Raw genomic sequence first — 20,298 nt, 5'->3', positions numbered from 1 at the left:
CCCATGCAAATGGGTCAAGCAGAAGGGGCTTGTGAAGGGCTTTGATTTTGATGTGGCCAAGGCAGAGCAGATATTCGATCTACTGCTCAAGGAAAAACAGTTGAAGTTCCCGGAGAATCACAAGCTACCAACGGCACAAGAGCTACAGGGGAGGCTGTACTGCAAGGAGCTGCGTCGGCAGATCCAATCAGCTATCGAGCAAGGCCGATTAATTCTGGCCCAACACATGATGAAAGTGGACAGTCAACCATTCCCACAAGCTAACGTGGTAGAGCTGTCGGATCTTGGACCTGAGGGCCAGAATTTGGCGTTTCAGATCAACATGGCAGGACCCATCCGCCGCCGTGTCGAGCAGAGGAAAGAGGCCATTTTTGGCAAACGGTCGCAGGATGAACACGAGCTGAAGCAGCAACATGTGACTGAAGAGCAAGTGCGTCACATCCGCAATCAGCTCCCAGCTTCTAATCGGCTTCTGGAAAAATACCAGTATCAGTACAAGTTGCACCGCCGATGCGAATCGGAAGAAGATGAGTACGAGCACCGCACAGGGTGGACGCTGGGGAGGCGCCAGGCTATACGCGACCACTGGCATTGCCCGTTCTTCAGGTACTGTTGGAACTCCGGCATGAGCCGATTGCCTACTATAGATGATTGCTTGGAGTGCAGGCCTCGGGGACGCCAGCAAGGCGAGACATCAGTGTTCCAGCGCTTAGGGCCCATAGCACGTCACGATGACCGTGTGAGGCGGCCATCCAGGGATGATCTCGAGCCAAAAGAGGAAGACAAGTATCATCGTCCACGATGGTGTTCTGACGGGCTCAGCCTATCACAGAAGCGCAGAGTGCAGCGCCTGCGCAATCTCAAAGAGGCGGAAGCAAAGTACCTCAACGTGCTGAGGAAAGCGTGTCCGGATCTCATGGAGCAAGTCAGGCGACCGCGAAGGGAGGAGAGGCATCCTCCAAGGAGGGAGTGGCGCCCCAAGCAGCCAAGAGCCAATGAGAAGCCATCGGCTGATGTGAACATGGTGTTCGTGCTCCCGTCGGAGTTTCGGACACCCCAACCGGAAGAATTGGCCATAGCGCAGCTGGATCTCGGCCCACAGCTGATCATCTTCGAAAAGCCCAAGGAGAAAAGCTACAAGCACCTGAAGGGATTGTATCTCAAGGGCTTCATAGATGGCAAACCTGTGAATAGAATGTTGGTCGACACTGGCGCCACAGTCAATCTGATGCCGTACTCAGTGCTGTGCCGATTGGGTCGTTCCACTGCTCATCTTATCAAGACCAATGTGATGCTCAATGATTTCAACGTTCAGCCGTCGGAGGCACAGGGTGTCCTCAATGTGGAATTAACAGTTGGCCGCAAGACCGTTCCGACATCGTTCTTCATCGTCAACAGTAAGAGTACATACACAGTGCTGCTTGGGAGGGATTGGATCCATGCGAATTGTTGTGTTCCTTCCACGATGCATCAGTGTTTGGTCCAGTGGGATGGCGATGAAGTGGAGGTGGTCCGTGCAGATGATTCCAGCGAGATTTCGCTTGCAGACATGAATGCCTGGGATGCGGAAGGGCAAGAGCCGATCTCAGGGATCGCGCTGGAGGACTGTGATCGGATTGAAGCGACAAAAAACGGACTGAGGCTGGTCTTATCCACTGGCCTCACAGAGTATACACATCCTAGCAAGCTACAGAATCCAGCAAGATTAAAGAGGCCGGTCCCAGCGACCAGCCCCAAAAAATGAGTAATATATATTTGGGGTTACATTTGTCACATCGTAAACAAACAATGGCCTTTGCTGAGCATTCAGTTTTGAATAATAAGGGGAATATGGGAACGGCCAGCCCATGCGGTTGGCCGGAAAATTTTTCTTGTTATCTCCCTGTGTTTGCTGTCGACGTCGATCTTTCAGATGGCGGCAAGTTAGGGTACGGGTTTACGTCTGCTGACGATTTGGAGGAAGTTGATATCGGTCCCCGGGATAAGCCGCGACCAACATTTATCAGCAAAAAGTTAGACCCGATCTTGCGTGAACAAATGATAGCACTGTTGAAGGAGTACCGGGATTGTTTTGCATGGGATTATACTGAGATGTCCGGTCTAGATAGAAATATCGTCAAGCATCGGCTCCCGCTCAAGAAGGGATTTTGGCCATTTCAGCAACTAGCACGGCAGATGAAGGCCGAAGTCCTAGAGGAGGTTAAGAAAGAGGTACAAAAGATGCTGGATGCAGGATTCATCAGGCCATGTCGGTATGCGGAGTGGATCTCCAGCGTGGTCGCCGTCCAAAATAAAGATGGCCGATGACGAGTCTGTGAAGATTTCAGAGACCTCAACAGAGCAACGCCAAAAGATGAGTATCCGATGCCTGTTGCGGAAACATTGATCAACTCAGCAGCTGGTCATAAGATGATGAGTTTTATGGATGGTAATGCCGGCTATAACCAGATTTTTATGGCCCCAGAAGATGTACACAAGACCGCGTTCAGAGTACCAGGTGCGGTCGGGTTGTTCGAGTACTTGGTCATGACCTTTGGATTGAAAAATGCCGATGCAACGTATCAACGTGCCATGAATTACATTTTTCATGATCTCATCGGCAAGTTGGTAGAGATCTACATTGATGATGTTGTGGTCAAGTCCACATCGGCTGGGGGACACCTGGAAGATTTGCGTCAGGTCCTAGAGCGGACTAGGAAGTTTGGGCTCAAAATGAACCCAAAGAAATGTGCCTTTGGTGTATCAGCCGGTCAGTTCTTAGGATTCCTGGTGCACGAGAGGGGAATTGAGATCGGCTTGAAAAGTCAAGAAGCCGTAAGGACAATGAGACCGCCTACTACGAAGAAGGAGTTACAAAAGCTCATCGGCAAAATCAACTTTGTCAGATGATTTATCTCCAATCTGTCTGGGCGCATCGAGCCGTTCATGGGTTTGGTGAAAATCAAGTCCGATGCTGAGTTTCTCTAGGGGGGCAGAACAACAGAAGGCTTTTGATGAAATCAAGGAATATCTATCGAAGCCTCCAGTGTTGGTTCCACCCTAGCAAGATAGGCCTTTCAACGTGTACCTGTCCGTGGGTGACACTTCCATTGCTTCAGTATTGGTTCAGAAGCACGACGGCCAGGAGAGGGTGGTTTTCTACCTCAGCAGGCGCATGTTAGATGCCGAGACCAGGTACCTTGAGATCGAGAAGCTTTTCCTCTATTTATTCTTTACATGCACAAAGCTTCGTCATATTTTGCTCTCGGCGGAAACGATTGTCATATGCAAATCGGATGTCATTAAGTATATGTTGTCGGCTCCGGTTCTGAAAGGCCGACTCGGAAAATGGATGTTTGCATTATCGGAGTTTGATATCCGGTATCAGCTTGCGAAGGCAGTCAAAGGACAGGCACTGGCGGATCTCGTGGCAGACAAGGTCAGCACCGATATAGCTGCACTGTTTATATGTGCCTGGGCCATGTTTTTTGACGGATCGGCATGTGATGATGGATGCGGCGTGGGAATTCTGTTGGTATCACCGCAAGGGGTGACTTATTCTTTTTCCATCAGAATGACTGCTCCATGCACCAATAATTTAGTAGAATATGAAGCTGTGCGCATAGGGATGGAATTACTCTTGGAAGCTGGTGCGGAGGCAGTGGAAATATTTGGGGATTCGAAGCTGGTGATTTCTCAGCTCACGGAGGAATACAAATGTGAGAGCGAAGCTCTTTTCCCAATATGGATGCAATGTCGTGAGTTGATGTCACGATTCAAGTATATTAATTTCCACTGGATACACAGAACTCTGAACAATGAAGCCAATGATTTGGCACAAATGGCTTCCGGTTACAAGGAAACAGCCGATGGAGTCGATGTTGAGGTTCCATTTCTAGAACCTGGAGACTGGAGAGCCGATATCTTCAATTATTTGAAGGATTCGGCTCGGGGGGCACCCAGAAGGATAAGACTCAAGGCCATTAAGTATGTTCTGATTGGGGACGACATGTTTTACAGGACTTTGGAAGGGCTGCTGCTTAAATGTCTGGGACCTGCAGAGTCGAATTGGCTCTTGCATGAGATTCAGGAAGGAGCCTGCGGCACTCATCAATCGGCTCATAAGATGAAATGGCTGATTAGGCGATCGGGGTATTACTGGCCTACCATGCTTGAAGATTGCTTCAAATATTACAAGGGATGTCAGGCATATCAGAGATTCGGCAAGATTCAGATAGTGCTGGCGTCAGTAATGAATCCTATTATTAAGCCGTGGCCATTCAGGGGTTGGGCCATGGATATGATCGGCCAGATTAACCCGCCGTCTAGTAAAGGTCACCAATGGGTGTTAGCTATTACAGATTATTTCACAAAATGGGTAGATGCGGTACCCATGAGGTCGGTGGCATCAAAAGATGTGATCAATTTCGTTAAAGAGCACATCATTCATAGGTTTGGGATCCCTCAGACCATTACGACCGATGGAGGGTCGGTCTTTATTTCGGAAGAATTTAGGAAATTCGCTGATGACATGGGGTTCAAGCTGATCAGATCATCTCCATATTATGCCCAGGCTAATGGACAAGCTGAGGCATCCAACCAGAGCCTTATCAAGTTGATCAAGAGAAAGATCGATGAATATCCTAGGTGCTGCCACGAGGTGTTGTCAGAAACTTTGTGGGCATATCGAATTTCGTGTCACAGATCCATCAAAACGTCACCATACCAATTTGGTCTACGGCCAAGATGCTGTGTTACCATGGGAGATTACGGCCGGATCAAGGCGTGTTGAGTTTCAGAATGATCTATCGGCTGAACAGTATGCAGCCTTGATGAACGATAATGTGGAGGATCTTACAGAGCTAAGACTTTGGTCGCTTGAGAAAATTAAGGAAAACAAAGGCTAAAGTTGCTCGTGCGTACAACAAAAGGGTCAGGCCGAAAGAATTCCAGGTTGGAGATCTAGTTTGGGAGGCAGTGTTACCATTGGGAACTAAAGATAGAAAATATGGCAAGTGATCTCCAACTTGGCACGAGCCGTACAAGATTGATCAGGTTTCGCCTGGGAATGCATACATGCTCGAGGAATTGGACGGCGTCAAGTTTTCTGTTGCTGTCAATGGCCAACACCTCAAGAAGTATTTCCCGAGCATGTGGGAAAGCGAGTAACAAGAGCCGATGAGATCCATCTGGCTGTACTGAGAAAGGCCAACACGTTGAGTTGGGCAGTAAAAAAAGAGAAAGAGATAGGCCAACACGTTGAGTTGGCCAGTAAAAAAAAAAGAAAGAAAGAAATAGGCCAACACGTTGAGTTGGCCGGTAAAAAAATGAATGAGAGGCCAACACGTTGAGTTGGCTAGTAAAATACATATGAGAAGCAAGATAGCCGATGTGTAACCATCGACTTAAGGTGTTTTAAATGAGTACAAGTTTCAGGTTTAACAGGCAACATCAAATGTTTTCTGAATAGTTCTACTAGTTCAGGAATCCTTCTATGGCATGGATGGCTTCTGCACGTACAGCGTCAGCTCTTGCAATGATTTCTTCGTCGTCCTTGTCATCGCCTGATATTATCTGTCGACTCAAGGTGCTTATCTCTGCAAACTCTACCCGTATTTGTCCAGTCATTTCTTGGGCTTCCTGCTTGGAGTTTGCGATCGAAGCTTTCTCCTCTTGGATTAGTCTTTGGGTATTGCGGACCTTTTCTTCAAGTTCCATCAGTTCCTTTTCCAAGAGGTTGAGTCATCTTGTGCTCTCGGAGATATCAGCTTTAGCATCCAGAGTTGCCTTCTTTTGGTTGAGTAGTTTGCACTTCTGAGCGATGTCGGCTTTCAGAGGGATTTGAGAATGACGCAGTTCTATTCTCTATTATGCTGCCTTCACCTCTGCCTGAAAGAAAGAAAGATGGCCGGCTGGCCAAAGTTTGACTCGAAGTGATTCTGGAAGCTGGGATTCTATCTGCTCAAGAATTTCTTTTATCTTGCTGGAATCATCAACCAGAGTAATGATCGGAGCAGATAGTAGATCATTGATGAGTTGAAGCTGATTTGCCAAGTTAGCCGATTGCTGCAAAGATGGTGCTTTTGCTCCAGGGGCAGTCAGACCCATTGATGCCGGGTCAAAGGAAAGCAAACCTGAAATGTCAAAGCCCTATGGACATATCTGAAGTTAGAGCAAGGTGCATTTATGAAGCTATCGGCTGGTTCAGAATTGGTTTTTGTAATGTTACCTGTTCTGAAGAAGAAGCATTGGGCGATTCAAGAGCGATCGTCCTAATAGAGCTTGTGTCGACATCAAGAACATTGACTGTGTCAGCTCGCCCCTCGCTTGCCTCTATCAGTACATTAGGATTTGAAGTCATCTCATGTTGTACTGGGCTTTCTGCATTGGGGATGTCTTCAGCCATGTCCTGAAAATAAAATTACGGTCAACCAGAATATATGTGCATAAGGAAGAAGTTTCAGAAAAGATGAATCACCTGGTTGGAGTTAGTATCTGATGGACTTGGGGAAGATTGGACAATTTTCTTAATGATCTTTTTTGTAATCATCTTCCTCTTTTTGGTTGGAACTCGGGGGGCAACAATTGCAGAAGCTTGTCTTCGTTTGGAAGCCGACTGAAGTAAGTCTGGCTGAATAGTCATTATTACTTTCTTCATTGATGGTGATCCCTTGCAGAAGAGTACATCAGGGGCAGTTGGAAGAAAGTGGAATGGCTCCCCGTTGCTGGTCATAGGTTCTGGACCATCTTGTTGCTGCAAACAGGGTGAGCAGAATTAATTAAGAGAAAAAATAGAGGACTTAGAAAGAATGAATGCATAAATTCAGTACCTCTTCTTCGGGGATTACGTATTCAGGGTCAATTTGCTGTAGTCGAGGACCTAGAGCTTTCCTGAATACATGTGTTTTCCACATTCCCCACCATGTGCTAAAATCGATTGATGAAGGATCAAAGGACAGATCGGCTGGTATTGGAATGTGGAGATCATCGAACATGCTGTAGCATCTTGAGCTGGTGAGACCATCGGGCAGTTCAGCTCTACTCTCCACCAAGTGGTGAATATGGAAGTGGGAAGGGACTTGTCCTAGGCCAAATTGCCGAGCTGCTATACTGGTTGGTAAGTTTTGTAACTTGACTTGATAATTCTATTGGAGGTGCTGATGCCAACAGGAAGGAAGTCAGGTCGGATCATTAAAGAATACAGATGTCGAGTGCTGTTGTCATTGGCAAAGCTATCTAATCTGAAGGCAATTAGGTTCTCAAAGGCTTCAGATTCAGTGAATGGGAAAAAGAGAGGGTTGTCTAGACCTTTGTAGAAGACTCTGAACCATTTTGCTGCATCTGTCGGGTTCAGTTTACTGCCAGGAAGACTAAATAAAGCTTGGCCATAACTAGTACATCTAATTGGTTTGCCACTCTCATCAGGAAAGGAATTCTTGGTCAGGCCTTGGAAGTTTGAGATCTGGTGCTGGAAGTACAGTTGTGCCCACAACTGAATAAACCACCAAGGGCCTCCAGTTCTTAGTTTCTTTTGTTTAAGCAAGTTAGATGTCATCAAATGGAGATATCTGTAGGTTTCTCCAAGGAAAAGTTTACCTAGGCCAGTGCGGTTGCCATGGGCCAGATGATAGGCCAAGGGAAGATAATTCTTAGTTGGAGCTAAAGAAGGGCCACAGAAGATGAAGTGTTCTAACCAAAGATTTAAGAAGGCTGTGTGTTCCTTTTCAGTCACTGGACCTTTTGTTTTCATGTGCTGGTTGATGTAAGTGCCCCAGTTTGTGCAATTTGCCTTGGATGAAAGTTTAAAGGGGACTTCTGTCATTTTGTGGGCAGCTGGATTAGGAGATCCAATGTATAGGCCGGTGATCATGGTGACATCTAGCAGAGTAGGGGTCATGGGACTGTGGCCAAAGAGGAAACAGTTCATAGCATCAGACCAAAAATAGCCGATGGTTTTCAGAAGATTTTCATCTTTGTCAAGAGGTGATAATGATAAGCTAAGTGCATCGGCTATGTTCAATTCTTGCCATAAGGGCATATGAGCTTTTGCTACTCTGCTGTATCATGTAATCCAGCTCTCAGGGGGATTAGGCCAGGCTCTTAAGCAGTCGGCCCAGAGGTTCAAATCGATGTTTTGACTTACGAAAGGGGTCCTATTTGCTTCACAAGAGATTAAATCTATGGGATTTTCGTAAGCTCGTGGGCCAAGATAGAAAAATTTTGGATTGGAAGGATGTGGCAGAAGGATGTCTGACACCTGAAGTTCAGAGATTCAGAAATTTACATATGGTGTCATGTTTCAGAGTTTAATTTGTTCAGGGGCTTAATAAGCTGAAGAAAGTTAAAAGGATTGGGCTGGATGTTACCTTCAGGCCGCAGATTGTCGCATCATCGATTGCAGAATTTGTTGTCTAAGCTACAGAGTCTGCCATGGTTCAGATCTGTTGGTTTAGGGTTTGATTGCTATGGGTTCTGAATCGAATTCTTGATGCTTGGAGAAGTTCTTGCTCGAATTTGTAGAGCTGGGTTTTCGAATTACGCTCGGATTTGAGAGTTTGCTTCAAGTTCGGTTCAAGATGGAAGTGATACTCTACTCTTGTGCAGGTTGCTTCTAGTTTGAATTTCGTCGGCTCTTAGATATTTATAGAAGCCTGATGCGTTGCCATCGGCTTTTTGGAAGATAAATCAAACACACAGAAATTGAAGGAAGTTAACTTCATTAAAAGGAAAGGTTTTACTAGAGGAAAGCTGATTTGACAAAGGAATTAATCCTTCGGCTTTACAATCCTACTCCTACAGTACTACGTCTACTGCTTGTAGGTAACTAGTACCTACGGTGCTTGGGGCTTCGGGCCGGTGCATTCCCGCCGTCGCTGTCGTCGTTGTCGTCGCTGACGCCGTCGAAGGCGCTGCCACCACCGTCCGTCTCGACGTCGTCGCTCCAGCCGCCGCCGCTGCCGCCGCTCTTTTCCTCGCTGTTGTCCTCGGAGGACCCGAGGAATCGGAAGGGATTCCCTCCCATCGGGTCGTCACCGGAGGAGGAGTCGATCTCCTCTTCTAAGGAGGAATCGACTCCGTCCCAGGAGAACTTGTCGTCGCTGCTGCTCTCCAGTTCCTCCTGGAACAGGAACTGGAGGTCTTCCCCCTCGGTCTCGGGCTCGTCCTCCTCGGAGACGACCCCGAAGTCAAACTCCTCTGCATCCCAATACAGAGGAGCCAGCGCCTCGTACGCTGTTGTCGGGTTCCACTCAGGAGTCGGCTCTCGGCTCTCCGGGATGGAGTCGATGGAAGAAGCGGAGAGGGAAGAAAAAGAAGGAGAAGAGGAGGAGGAAGAATCTCCGAAGGAGTTGGAGCCGGAGGAGGAAGAAATCGTCATGGTTATTGGAGGTGGGGTTTTCTATGCTACTTGGCTTTGGAGGAAGATGAGTTTGCCGTGAAGAAGAGCTGATTTGGGGTGAGATTAAATAATGAAAGATGGATCGACAGTTTTCTACAAGGAGCCAGTTACAGAGACGTTGCATCTTCCTTGGTGGTTGCAGTGTGTTTTAATGAGCATTAACGGGAAGATGAAGCGACGGAGTGGTTTTGGAATTATCATTGCCAAAACCAGGGGGGCATGTGTTATCGCCATAAATTAACAGGGCCGAAAGCAAGTTGGGCTTAAAGCAGAAGATTAAGAAGGCTTGTAAATCGGCTCCTGCGTGAGCATTTGGGCCACATGGGCCATGTATCTTTAGATTTAATTCAAGATTAGAGATAGAGTCCGATCGGGACAAGATAGGATTAGACTGTTTCCCAAGTCTCCGGACTATAAATATGTACCCTATGTTATTCATGAAGGGAGAGAGAACGTCATCACGTCTCGCAAACAACAACTCTCGGCGCATCGCCATCCCCTAATTCTAGGGTTTCATCCAAGTAAGCGCCATGCTGCCCTGATCGCTTCTCGCGATCAGGGCAGCATTGTTCTTGCCTTTACCTTGGTATTACTCGTACTGAAGCGTTTTTTTATGGCGGGTAGTACTAGTTATCTTGATGTTCGTAGAATGGCTTTTAGTAGATCTATCATGCTCTTATTGTTTACCATCTACGAATATCATGTTTTCTCTATGTGTTCATGCTTGATCTTAAGCTAGTTCTCATCATAGAGGATTAGTTACATAGAGTTAACATCTTGCTTCTTTTCTATCTAGTAGATCCAATCTGTTACGGTTGTTCTTATTTTATAAGGATTAGTTTATATCTGCTAGGTTAGGCCCTGCAAACGGATTGGATGTTCCGGTGATGTAATAGATGCTTTACCTTAGCCTCGATAGGGATTGTTCCGGGAATCGGCTCTTGCTAGTTCTTAGGCCTCTGTTTTCGGTTATGGTTTAGTTATCTGTTATGTTCGCTAGGCCTAGTTACGTGTAGGATGTTCCGATCTAGCAGTGAGGCTTTTACCGTCGTGGATTGAATCAGCTAGATTTAATTGAAGCAAGTTTTCCATAATTATTTGCTTTATTCATCAATATCCGGATAGATGCAGATCCAATCTGACACCGGGACTTGATCAGCTCTTTAAAGCCGATGCAAGAGTCGTCCCGGGGAGCCGACCACGGCTCGGACTTACGTTTCCATGTGTTTGTGTATGCAGGCAACTCGTCGCAAGCACGGTCGCACCTTCCTGATCGGGTATAGGTCAGGTGGCACGCCTTACATTCTCCGGAATCTTCGGCGTGTGCCGGATTGCGGGCCGTTGACGAGGAAGCAGTGCCTGCCAGCGCCCCGACGACCTCCCGGCTCTTCGTGTTGCCTGTCGCTGCTCGCCGGTGGGTTTTGACCGACAACACATAGACATTAAATTTACTAACATATACCAATAGTATGAGGAAAGAGAAGAAAGTAGTGTCATGAAATGTGAGAGGAGTGTCATCACCATGACACTCCACATACACAATTCTTTAGATTCCAGTCTAGGTAACTGTGTCGATGACACTCCCACTGAGACTGGCCTAATATGCCATGGCATATACTCCCTCCATCCCGGAATGTAATGAATTGAAGAGTTTAAAATTTGTATCCAAATATAAAGCATTATAGGATCTTTTGGACAAAAATGCATGCTAATCTCCTTGATTTTAACACTAGTTTTATAAAGAAATGAATTGCGGCTGTGGGCCGAGGAGTAAAAAAGGTTGCTAATCTCCTTGGTTTAAACACTAGTTTTAAAGAAATGAACTGCGGTGGGGCAGAGAGTAAAGAAAAGTATGCTAATCTCTTTTTTGTACGGTGCACTCAGTACATTATGCTCCCCCCCCCCCCCCCCCGGCTAAATACAAAACTCATGCTTGAAATGTTGATGTTATAAGTTATCATTACAACTTTTTATATATTATCTTTCCTTTTTTTGCTGTCTCAAAATAAGCTTGTGACCACAAGTTATGTACACATAACTCGATATTACGTGGTTGTCTCTACTGATTTATTTGTTTTCATAAGTAACCAAATTTATGCCCCCCCCCCCCCCCCCCCCCCCCCCCCGCGCAGGTTATGATGCCTGTATGCAATGGCAGTCGTTGGTGGCTAATAGTTGCTAACATGAGGGACAATAGGTTTGATGTTCTCAGTTCCTGTAGAATCAAAGAGGAGGAGAACCAAGTTACTAATGTAGTTGTAAGTGATCTCTATTATTTTCTTGATTTTCAGCTCTCCCCCCTCTCATCTTGCATTTTCTTTTTTTATTTTTCTTTTTGCTGCAAACGACACCCCAGACTCTTGGTATTTTTTTATTTCTCTTTCACAAAATTTTATTGAATTCATTACAGCGTACCAATTTCACAAGAGCTTTTGAATCTATGTGCAACGGGAAGACTGATATGAAAAAGTCTGAATTCACAACAGCATATCAAGATGCCCCACAGCAGGAAACAAAGTAATTAAGATGTCTTTCTCTTTTTTTGTTATCCTATATTTTATTTTAAACACCACCATTTACTTTGCTTTTTCAGTAAGTTTCAAAAATTTTCACCCAAGTTATACATTACTTTTATTTTTTACGCACTCAAACTGCTAGTAACTTAATTTCAGAGGCTTTTATAAGTTAGACACGCAAGCAATATTGAACTATTTCATATTAACTAAACATAATTCACCAGGATAACACATTATTTCTGTTAGTCGTATACATTTTTTGTCTAATTTTTATGTACACAACTTATGCATTGCATCTTTGTTGTCCACAGAACTTTTATCAACATAACATATAACCTATATCTTTTTTTCAGTCACCCTTTTTCTTTGTGTTTTTTCTAATTCTTTCTTTTTATGAAACAGTTTCGATTGCGGCATATTTGTCATGGATTTCATGCGTTCATGGGATGGGAGAAGAGTTGCTCATATTGACAATATTTGTATTTTTTATTTCTTTTATTATTCATATAATTTCGAATATTACTTATTGTTTATTTCTTTTATAATTTATATAACTTTTTTTGTACACTGTTCATTCAGGATTAGATATATAACCACAGAGTAAAGGCTGCTGTATACATACTCTGCCACTCACCACCCTCCCCGCCGAGCACATTTTTCATCAAGCTTTTTTCTTCTTTGATGTACATCTTTTGGGCTGATTCCAGTTTGCATGATCTTTTCACCACAGCCAGCCCTGGCGCTCACACTGCTGATCTGCTCAGTTGTCTTCATCATAGCCTATAGAATTTTTATTTTTATTTCAGTGGTTGGCAACAGTAATATTAATATACATGAATACAATCTGTATCAACATTTTTATTTTTTCATTCCACATATATATATATATATTAGTGCTATATTGTACCTGGTACTGAAACTTGACCTGCGGGGGTAAGACCGCCCCCACAGCATTGTTTGAGAGGTAGAATGACCTTCACACAGCAGGCCAAGAAAACCCCCGAACCCCTGTCCCACCCGTACACGGGGGCCCGTCGCCTTGTGAGTTAGGCCGGGCTCCACAGTGCTTTGGACATGAGGCAGGCGACAGAGTTTTTTTAACCGGAGGCGAAAATTCACCCCTTCCGAGGATCGAATCCACGACCTCCAGAGTGCCGTCGGGGTGCCGGAACCAATTGACCCGACAGCAATCCAGTGTGCCCGAGACCACCTTACACTCCCGATCCGCCGCTTCTGGTTTTTCCCAACCGGTCTTCCGCGGGGCCGCGCTAATTTACGGTCAACCGTAGGGACCCCGTCCCTACGGTCGATATTCCGACTGTGGCTTTTTTTCCATTTATAAAATTTTTTTGTCGTTTTCTGATTAAAAAAATTTAAAAAAAATACAAGAAAAATTTTGGAGACCAAAAAACATTTCAAGCAAAATAGAGAGTAGAAAAAAATTTCAAGAAAAAATTGGATAGCAAAAAAAATTCAAGAATTTTTTTTGCATCATTAAAAAAATATTCATCCGAAAAATCAAAAGAGTTCAAAAAAATTTGTGAAAAAATTTTTGCAAAAAAAATTGCCTGGGCACGGCAGCTCGCCGCACTGCCTCCCCGCCGCGGCCCCCGGTGCCGGGGGCGCGGATCCGGGGCCGCGAGCCGCTGCCGCCGCGGATCCGGGGCCGTCGGAGAGAGGCGGAGGTGCCCGCCGCCGCGGTGCTCCCCTCCATCCGCTCCGCCGCCGTCGCTCGCGGAGCCCGCCGCCGCGCCGCTCCCCTCCGTCCGCTCCGCCGCCGCCGCTCGCGGAGCCCGCCGCTGCGCCGCGCCGCTCCGCCGTCGCGCTCCGCGTCCCGCCGTCGCTGCTCGCGGTCCCCGCCATCGCGCAGCTCGCCTTGGTTGGGCGGAGCGGTTGGCCCGTCGAGGTTGGCCCGCCGCCATGGATCTGCCTGGGTGGGAGCCGCGTGAGGAAGAAAGCGGGGAAAGCGGAAAGGGGAGCAGAGGAAAAGGTGGGGCGCGTGGGGGAGGGGGCGAGCGTCCGTGGAGTCTAACAAGTGGGTGGATCGACGGTGAGATTGGAAAATTACGGTTGACTGTATAATCAGCATCGCGTCTTCCGCGTCCGGTCCGGCGCGTCGCTCCCCCCAACGCCCTCCCCGCCGCGGCCCGCCCACCACCTCCCCACCACCACTGCCACCGAACGTCCGAACCCGCGCCCAGACCCCGATGCCGCACCACTGTAACCGCCCAGCTCGGATCCTTACCGTCGCCGCTCCTTCTTCCCGAGACTCGCTCTCAATCCCGGCGCCCAGCTCGGATTCGCGCCCCCAATCCCGGCACGCAGTCGCCGCTCCCTCATCCAGAGAGACCCCAATCCCGGCGCCCAGCTCGGATCCTGACGGCGCCGCAGCAACCTGCCATCGGCGCTCCTTCATCCCCCAGATGCATCCCCAACCCCGGCGCCGCACCACCCCCATCCCGGCGCGTCTCGGCCTCCCGTCGGCGACCCTCGCGCCGTCCCGGCGAAGTGCTGAACGGCCGGTTGCCGTCAGCCCCCCTCCCCCGGCGAGCTGCAGCATCCGTCCAGCGCAATTGATCTAAGGGCGAGATACTTATAGTTCATTCTTTCTATTACTGGATTCATTCTGTCTATTACGCATCGTAGGTTCCCGCCGGCGAGGAGGACCTGCCGGCGCATGTGCCAGTGAGATGGAGCAGCCGGCACAGGTGCAGACTTATGAACTGGAGGTCATCCTGATGCCAATTTGAGTAAACCATGTGTCAATCTCGCCGTGGTCGATCTAGTTTAGCTGTTCTTATTGGGACTACCCAGCAATGTGAAGGAAGGAGGTACCGCATCGGGATTTGACCATCTTCGTCGTCGATGATCCCCCCCCCCTCATTGTCTTCTTTAATCAATTGTTTTTTGTGTTTTTGGGATCGCCAAGCACTGGCAAGAATCTTGCTAACACAGCCAGGTCTAGTCATGGCCTGCCATTTTTTTTAAATCAATCCCCAGTAATAATCTCTCATGTTTAGTAATAATTTTTTTTGTCTTTCAGATCATTCAGACAACCCAATGCAAAGCACTATTCATAGCAAACCATTGTAAGTCTGCGCCGCTGTCCGGCCTTCCTCAGTGCCAAGCAGCTCTCCTATTATCTGTACTACCCATGGTTTTCTACACATTCGTCCTCACCGATGGAGTCTCCTGGTGCGTCAGTTTGTAATTCTTTCAATGCTTGTTTCATTCCTTCTGTGCCATGTGAAGATGTGTTTTGTGAACTGCTGTGTTTAGAAAATAGAAACTAGTGGTTTAGTATATCTATCCCATGCATTTTGCTAACTGAACTATCCTTTTGGTTAGTTTTAATAAATCCTGATGTCAGTATCTCTCCTATTTTTTCTATATTGAACTTCATTGTCAGGTACCAGCTTCTGCTCGATTTGTGCAACTGATTATAATGTTAGATTAGCTATATGTTTTATGTATTTATAATATGCTGCTAAATTGATGTCAAGGTGAGATACTTATAGCTCTGTTTGTCTATTACTCTTAATTATGTGAAGTAGTCAAACTCATGGTTTTTTTATATATTTCCATGAATCAATTTCCTTGTATGTGAAGAATCGCTGCCCTTACATACTGAACTCTTCAGTGAGTTCCATCACGGGACTGCTCAACTAGAAGGTCATATGTTCAGCAATTTTTTCTGCTGTTAATCAAGTTCTTGTTAAATAGGATCTTATTTTCCTCTGGTTGATTCAGCACGGCAGATCTGGTTTTTGATGGATATAAGAAGTAGCACGGGGAGAGGTAGCTGGATCTGGTTTTCTCTGGCCGCTAGAAGCCAGACCTGAATCATGTCATCATCCTCTCCCTCCAAAATGCCTAGCCATCCCTCTTCAGTCTACATCGCTATCGCTCGCATCCATCCTTCTGCCTGGTAATATCTGTTTGCCAACCAATTATTTTTAATTAATTAAAATAGCAGTGGTTTCACAGTCTTGCAAGCTTTTGTGTTCTTTGTTTCTGAAGGTCCGTGCATGGATGCTAATCCCTTTTAGTTGTGATGCAGTCATGTTGAAAGATACTAACAATACAAATTCTCCCACAGCACTGAAGAATCAGGGCACAAGGGAATACGAGCCATAGGGTCAAGGATCTACAGAATACAGGTAGCTTTTTGTTTTTTTTTGCCTCACCATCTCAAATTTCCCTCAGTGTGGTGTGATTATGTGCAATAGTTATAGGTGCTAGTTTGTCAAGTTCTGTAGATGTTGCAGGTGAACAAACATGTTATTATTTACTTTAACCGCAGTTTCCTGCAGCTGAACTGAGTTAAACATGTTAGCCGGCAAATGATTGTAGTTAAGAACTAATCTTGCCAAGTAAATTCAAGGAAAGAAAATTGCATACCCTATGTACGGACATTTCTATTTATCATAATGCACCGGTATACCTTTTTTAATACAAGATTAACTACATTATTGTGAGATCGAAGCCTGATTCTGTAGTGGATCTCATTGCTACCTGTCTTCATCATCACTGGCGAGTTTTCTGCTAGATCTAATGTTGCATTAATATTGCAAGCCACGCCAGCATGCTTGGGTTCATGTATGCTGCTACCACAGAGATGGCACACTGCTCAAACAGTTTTTTTATGTGTTAATCTGTGTTCAGTTAACTTCACATTCAAGAACGGTGTGGTGTCCCAGGGCATTTGCACTGGGTACACTTTGATGGATCAGGGATTGAAAAAGTATGCCACTCTACTATTTCTGCATACCTCATAATTGACTGGCCTATCTAGTGTTTTTGAGTTTCAACATCCTTGCATATGCAGCGATATGATTTAAATTTCACCAAAATACTTTAGAAGTCTTGGTATAAGCAAATCTTGGTTAAAGTTATCAAAGAGGGTCAATATGTTTCAGCATATTTGACAGTTGTTTCTGACTGCTTGTTCCCAGTATGGCCCAGGTGGAATTCAAAGAATCCATGGTCAGGCTATAAACCGATTTCAGTCGCATCGCATGGGCTGTCGATGTGCCAAAGTTTATCAGCTTTATAAAGAAGCTGCTCATGGCACCATGAGAAACTGCACCATGAGAAATTGTGTTCTTTTCTGTTCCATTCCATGACACCAAATTCTCGGACATTTGCCAGTTAAAACTTATATTAATTAAATAGATGATCCTAAACAATTTTAGTAGATAATTCCATGGGTGTTCAGCAAACATCTTTTGATGCCTATACACTAATTTCTTTTTTTTTTGTTAACACTTGTACTTTTGCCGTAGTGCTTATGGTGTGCCCCTCTGTTTCACTTTGTTGCATTTTTAGGGTCCTCTTTATCAGGCAGATATGAATGGGTGCAATCTGTATGATAGAGCACTCTAAGGAACTTCAGAATCTTGTTAATGACGCTATTGACAAAGGTGCCGAAATTGCTGTCAGGGAGTTTTGGCAATCTTGGTGAAGATGCAGTTGATCAATTTTTCCCTCCAACTATCCCGGTGAATGTTAATCACACAATGAAAATTATGCAAGAAGAGGTAAGCTCGAGTTGATCTATGATTCTGTTTAGTACCAGTGATAATACTGTTAGTCTTAGCACTGTCTTTTGCTGATCAACAGGCATTTGGACCAATTCTACCAATCATAAAATTCAGTTCTGACGAAGAGGCTATTAAACTGGCAAAGGATTCAAAATTTGGTCTTTGTGGATGACTCTGTCCTGTTGGTGTTTGCAGCTTGTGCTTGGGAACGTAGCTTTGAGAACCTTTTCTGGTTTACACCTGTTGCCTGGGCATTGAAATGAAATTGAAATTCTACTAACTATGGTTGTGCAAGGATGTGTCATGTGCTGCTCTTGGACACCATCGGTGTTGAGTGTCTGTGTGCGGTTGATAAATCTCAGCAGCTTCATCGGCATGTACAAAGTGTGGGGAAGAAAAGACCTTGTACTTTTGCTCCAAAAAAAAAGCTTCCACAAGCTCCTTGTATACTCAAATTGTTTGTGCTCATAAATAAAATCAATAAAAAAAAACGTCCACAGCTTCATCGACATTTCCATGAGTAATCAATAAAATCTCTCTTTGCTCAAAAAAAAAAAAGCTTCCACAAGCTCCTTGTATGCTCAAATAGTTTGTGCTGATAAATAAAATAAGTAAATTAAATAGGCCTATGCAGCACGCAATGAACTAAATAATATTCAGGTGCAAGTGTTTCTAGTAGATGAAAAAAAAACGTTGCATGGCAAGCACTCAACACCCAGTCCTACGAGTAAAAAAAGAAAAAAATAACAGCAGCAGAGAAGGGAACGTGGGCATTGGTGGGCGCTGCCGGTTGGGTGGACGGGCGCTCCGTCGTTTGCGGAAGAAAAAACCGGACGCAGGGGATGAGGCGCGCGGAAAACCGGCCGTGGGCTGGCGCCTGGCGAGCGGGGCGCGATGGTCGGGCTCGCTGCTGCAGGGTGGCTCGGGTACTGAATATCAGTACTAGTATCCATTAGCCGAGTTATATATATATATATATATATATATATATATATATATATATATATATATATATATATATATATATATATATATATACATGCAGAGGTTGAGCCATCTTCCCAACCTCGGGATGTGATTTCTTGTCATGCAATTCACTCCTACACAATGTACATCTTCTGACTGTTGGTTTTTTCTTTGCCTTTTCTTGACGCGCTTTCTTTGCTTGGGAACCATCCAGTATTGTTTCCACAATCCCAACTCTTCTCTTGGTTGGACCTTTTTTATTTGATCGTGGCGGATCTTTGTATTGCGGCAAATTGCTAGATTGATTAATCACTTCAACTCCTAACTGCTGGAGACCCACTGTAGTCAAACCCATATGGAGACCCCCTGTAGTCACATTCGTCTCATTGTGGTTTTCTTGAACTTCAAGTTTGTATTAATTCTTGTTTTCAGTTCTTCAAACTCTTTTGCAAATAGTTCTATTGCTTGTTTGTTGCCCGCAATTGTAGAGCAAAACTGTGAAACATCTGCCATCATGATACAATATTGAATTGCATCTGATGTCTTACTCCCTCCCACTATCATCTCCTGCCCTGCAGCTAGAGAAATATCCTGATCTGCTAGTTTAGTCCACCTATATTGCACAAAACTTTCTGGCATTGATATCAAGTCCATTCTATCTGCAATCTTCCACACATGACAGCAATGGATGCCATCTCTATGTATTTTTTTTTTTGCAAGAGCACACAAATTCCATCTTGTCCTCACTGACAAACACAGTATAATTATCTTTTCCATACTCAGGGTCATGGTAAAGCATTTTCCTTGATACTTGAAACAGCCTATCTTTAACAACTTCAACCACACCATATGCGGTTCCTTTTTTAAGCTCCTTTTGAATCTTCTGGAAGATAACGTTTGTAAAAACTGATGCTGCATGATCCTCTAAACCATTATATGACCACTGGCTAGGATACTTGAGCTCTGAAGTATATCTGCACCTGTCCAGCGTTGATAAATTTTTCTCCTGAATATTCTCATATGCGCCAAAAAAATTAACAATAGTATCTTTGTGTGCTACATATCCTTTAAACATAGTATTTGTACTTTCACTCCTAGTTGTGCTTGAAAAAGGATAGAAGGCTTCCATGAAGTAGGCTGGAACCCAGTAACTTCTGATGTTGTACAGATAGTTGATCCTATTATTGTCACGTGCCCCATACTTATCAACTACCTCTTTCCAACTAGCCTCAAATTTTTGCGGCGTGAATGAATTTTTAACTGCACTTTTCAGGCCTTTGTACAAATCTTTTCTTGCTCTAAAATATGATATATTCTTCTGTTTCAGAACCTTCATAATGTGCCAGAAACAAAATCTTCTTATAGACATAGGGAATTCAATATCCAAAGCATTGCCAATTGATTGGTCCTGATCTGTTATCACAGTTTTTGGCTCTTTCCCATTGTTAGCAATCTTAAAGGTCTGAAACAACCACTGAAATGTTTCAGTTGTCTGATCCTTTAGTAATGCACACCCAAACAGAATAGTCTTTCCATGGTTGTCTACACCTACGATAGGAACAAAAGGCATGTCATAGACATTTGTGCTGAATGTCGTGTCAAATGACACATAGTCCCCCATAGACCTTATAATTAGGTCTTCCAACAGCATCAGTCCAAAACACACTCCTCACTGTATTGTCTTAATCTGTCTGTAGACTATAGTAAAAACCTGGTATCTTTTGTTGCCTTTCTTTGAACAATTCCAAAAGCTCATCAATATCCTTATTTCTATGCCTTTTACTTTCTTCACTTTTCAAATTGTTGACATCTTTTGCATCAAAACCAACAGCTCTAAGATGCCCCCTCAGCATTCTAAAAATTGACATCACTTTCCTGGGTGGCACTCGGTTGTTCT

At 44.9% G+C, this 20,298-nt stretch overlaps 2 long non-coding RNA genes across 13 annotated transcripts; both read left to right on the top strand.

Moving 5' to 3' along the window:
* The first annotated feature begins 11,558 nt into the window (after nt 1–11,558).
* On the top strand, nt 11,559–12,370 carry LOC120695998. The gene is made up of 3 exons (XR_005683979.1): nt 11,559–11,634; nt 11,787–11,893; nt 12,295–12,370. It is a non-coding gene; the product is annotated as an uncharacterized LOC120695998 (long non-coding RNA).
* Nucleotides 12,371–14,001: 1,631 nt separating this feature from the next.
* Nucleotides 14,002–17,944, top strand: LOC120672657. 12 transcript variants are annotated; one of them, XR_005674245.1, is made up of 8 exons: nt 14,009–14,851; nt 14,936–15,087; nt 15,302–15,395; nt 15,502–15,564; nt 15,651–15,820; nt 15,992–16,052; nt 17,221–17,432; nt 17,515–17,944. It is a non-coding gene; the product is annotated as an uncharacterized LOC120672657 (long non-coding RNA). The 12 variants fall into 12 exon arrangements; XR_005674239.1 differs by having other exon boundaries at nt 15,643–15,820; XR_005674242.1 differs by lacking the exon at nt 15,302–15,395 and having other exon boundaries at nt 14,014–14,723; nt 14,822–14,851; nt 15,643–15,820.
* The last annotated feature ends 2,354 nt before the right edge of the window (nt 17,945–20,298 follow it).

The sequence above is a fragment of the Panicum virgatum genome, chromosome 2K (assembly GCF_016808335.1).
Source record: "Panicum virgatum strain AP13 chromosome 2K, P.virgatum_v5, whole genome shotgun sequence".
Classification (NCBI taxonomy): domain Eukaryota; kingdom Viridiplantae; phylum Streptophyta; class Magnoliopsida; order Poales; family Poaceae; genus Panicum; species Panicum virgatum.
The sequence above is the reverse complement of the archived record's forward strand: the minus strand, read 5'-3'. Positions and strand labels throughout refer to the sequence as shown.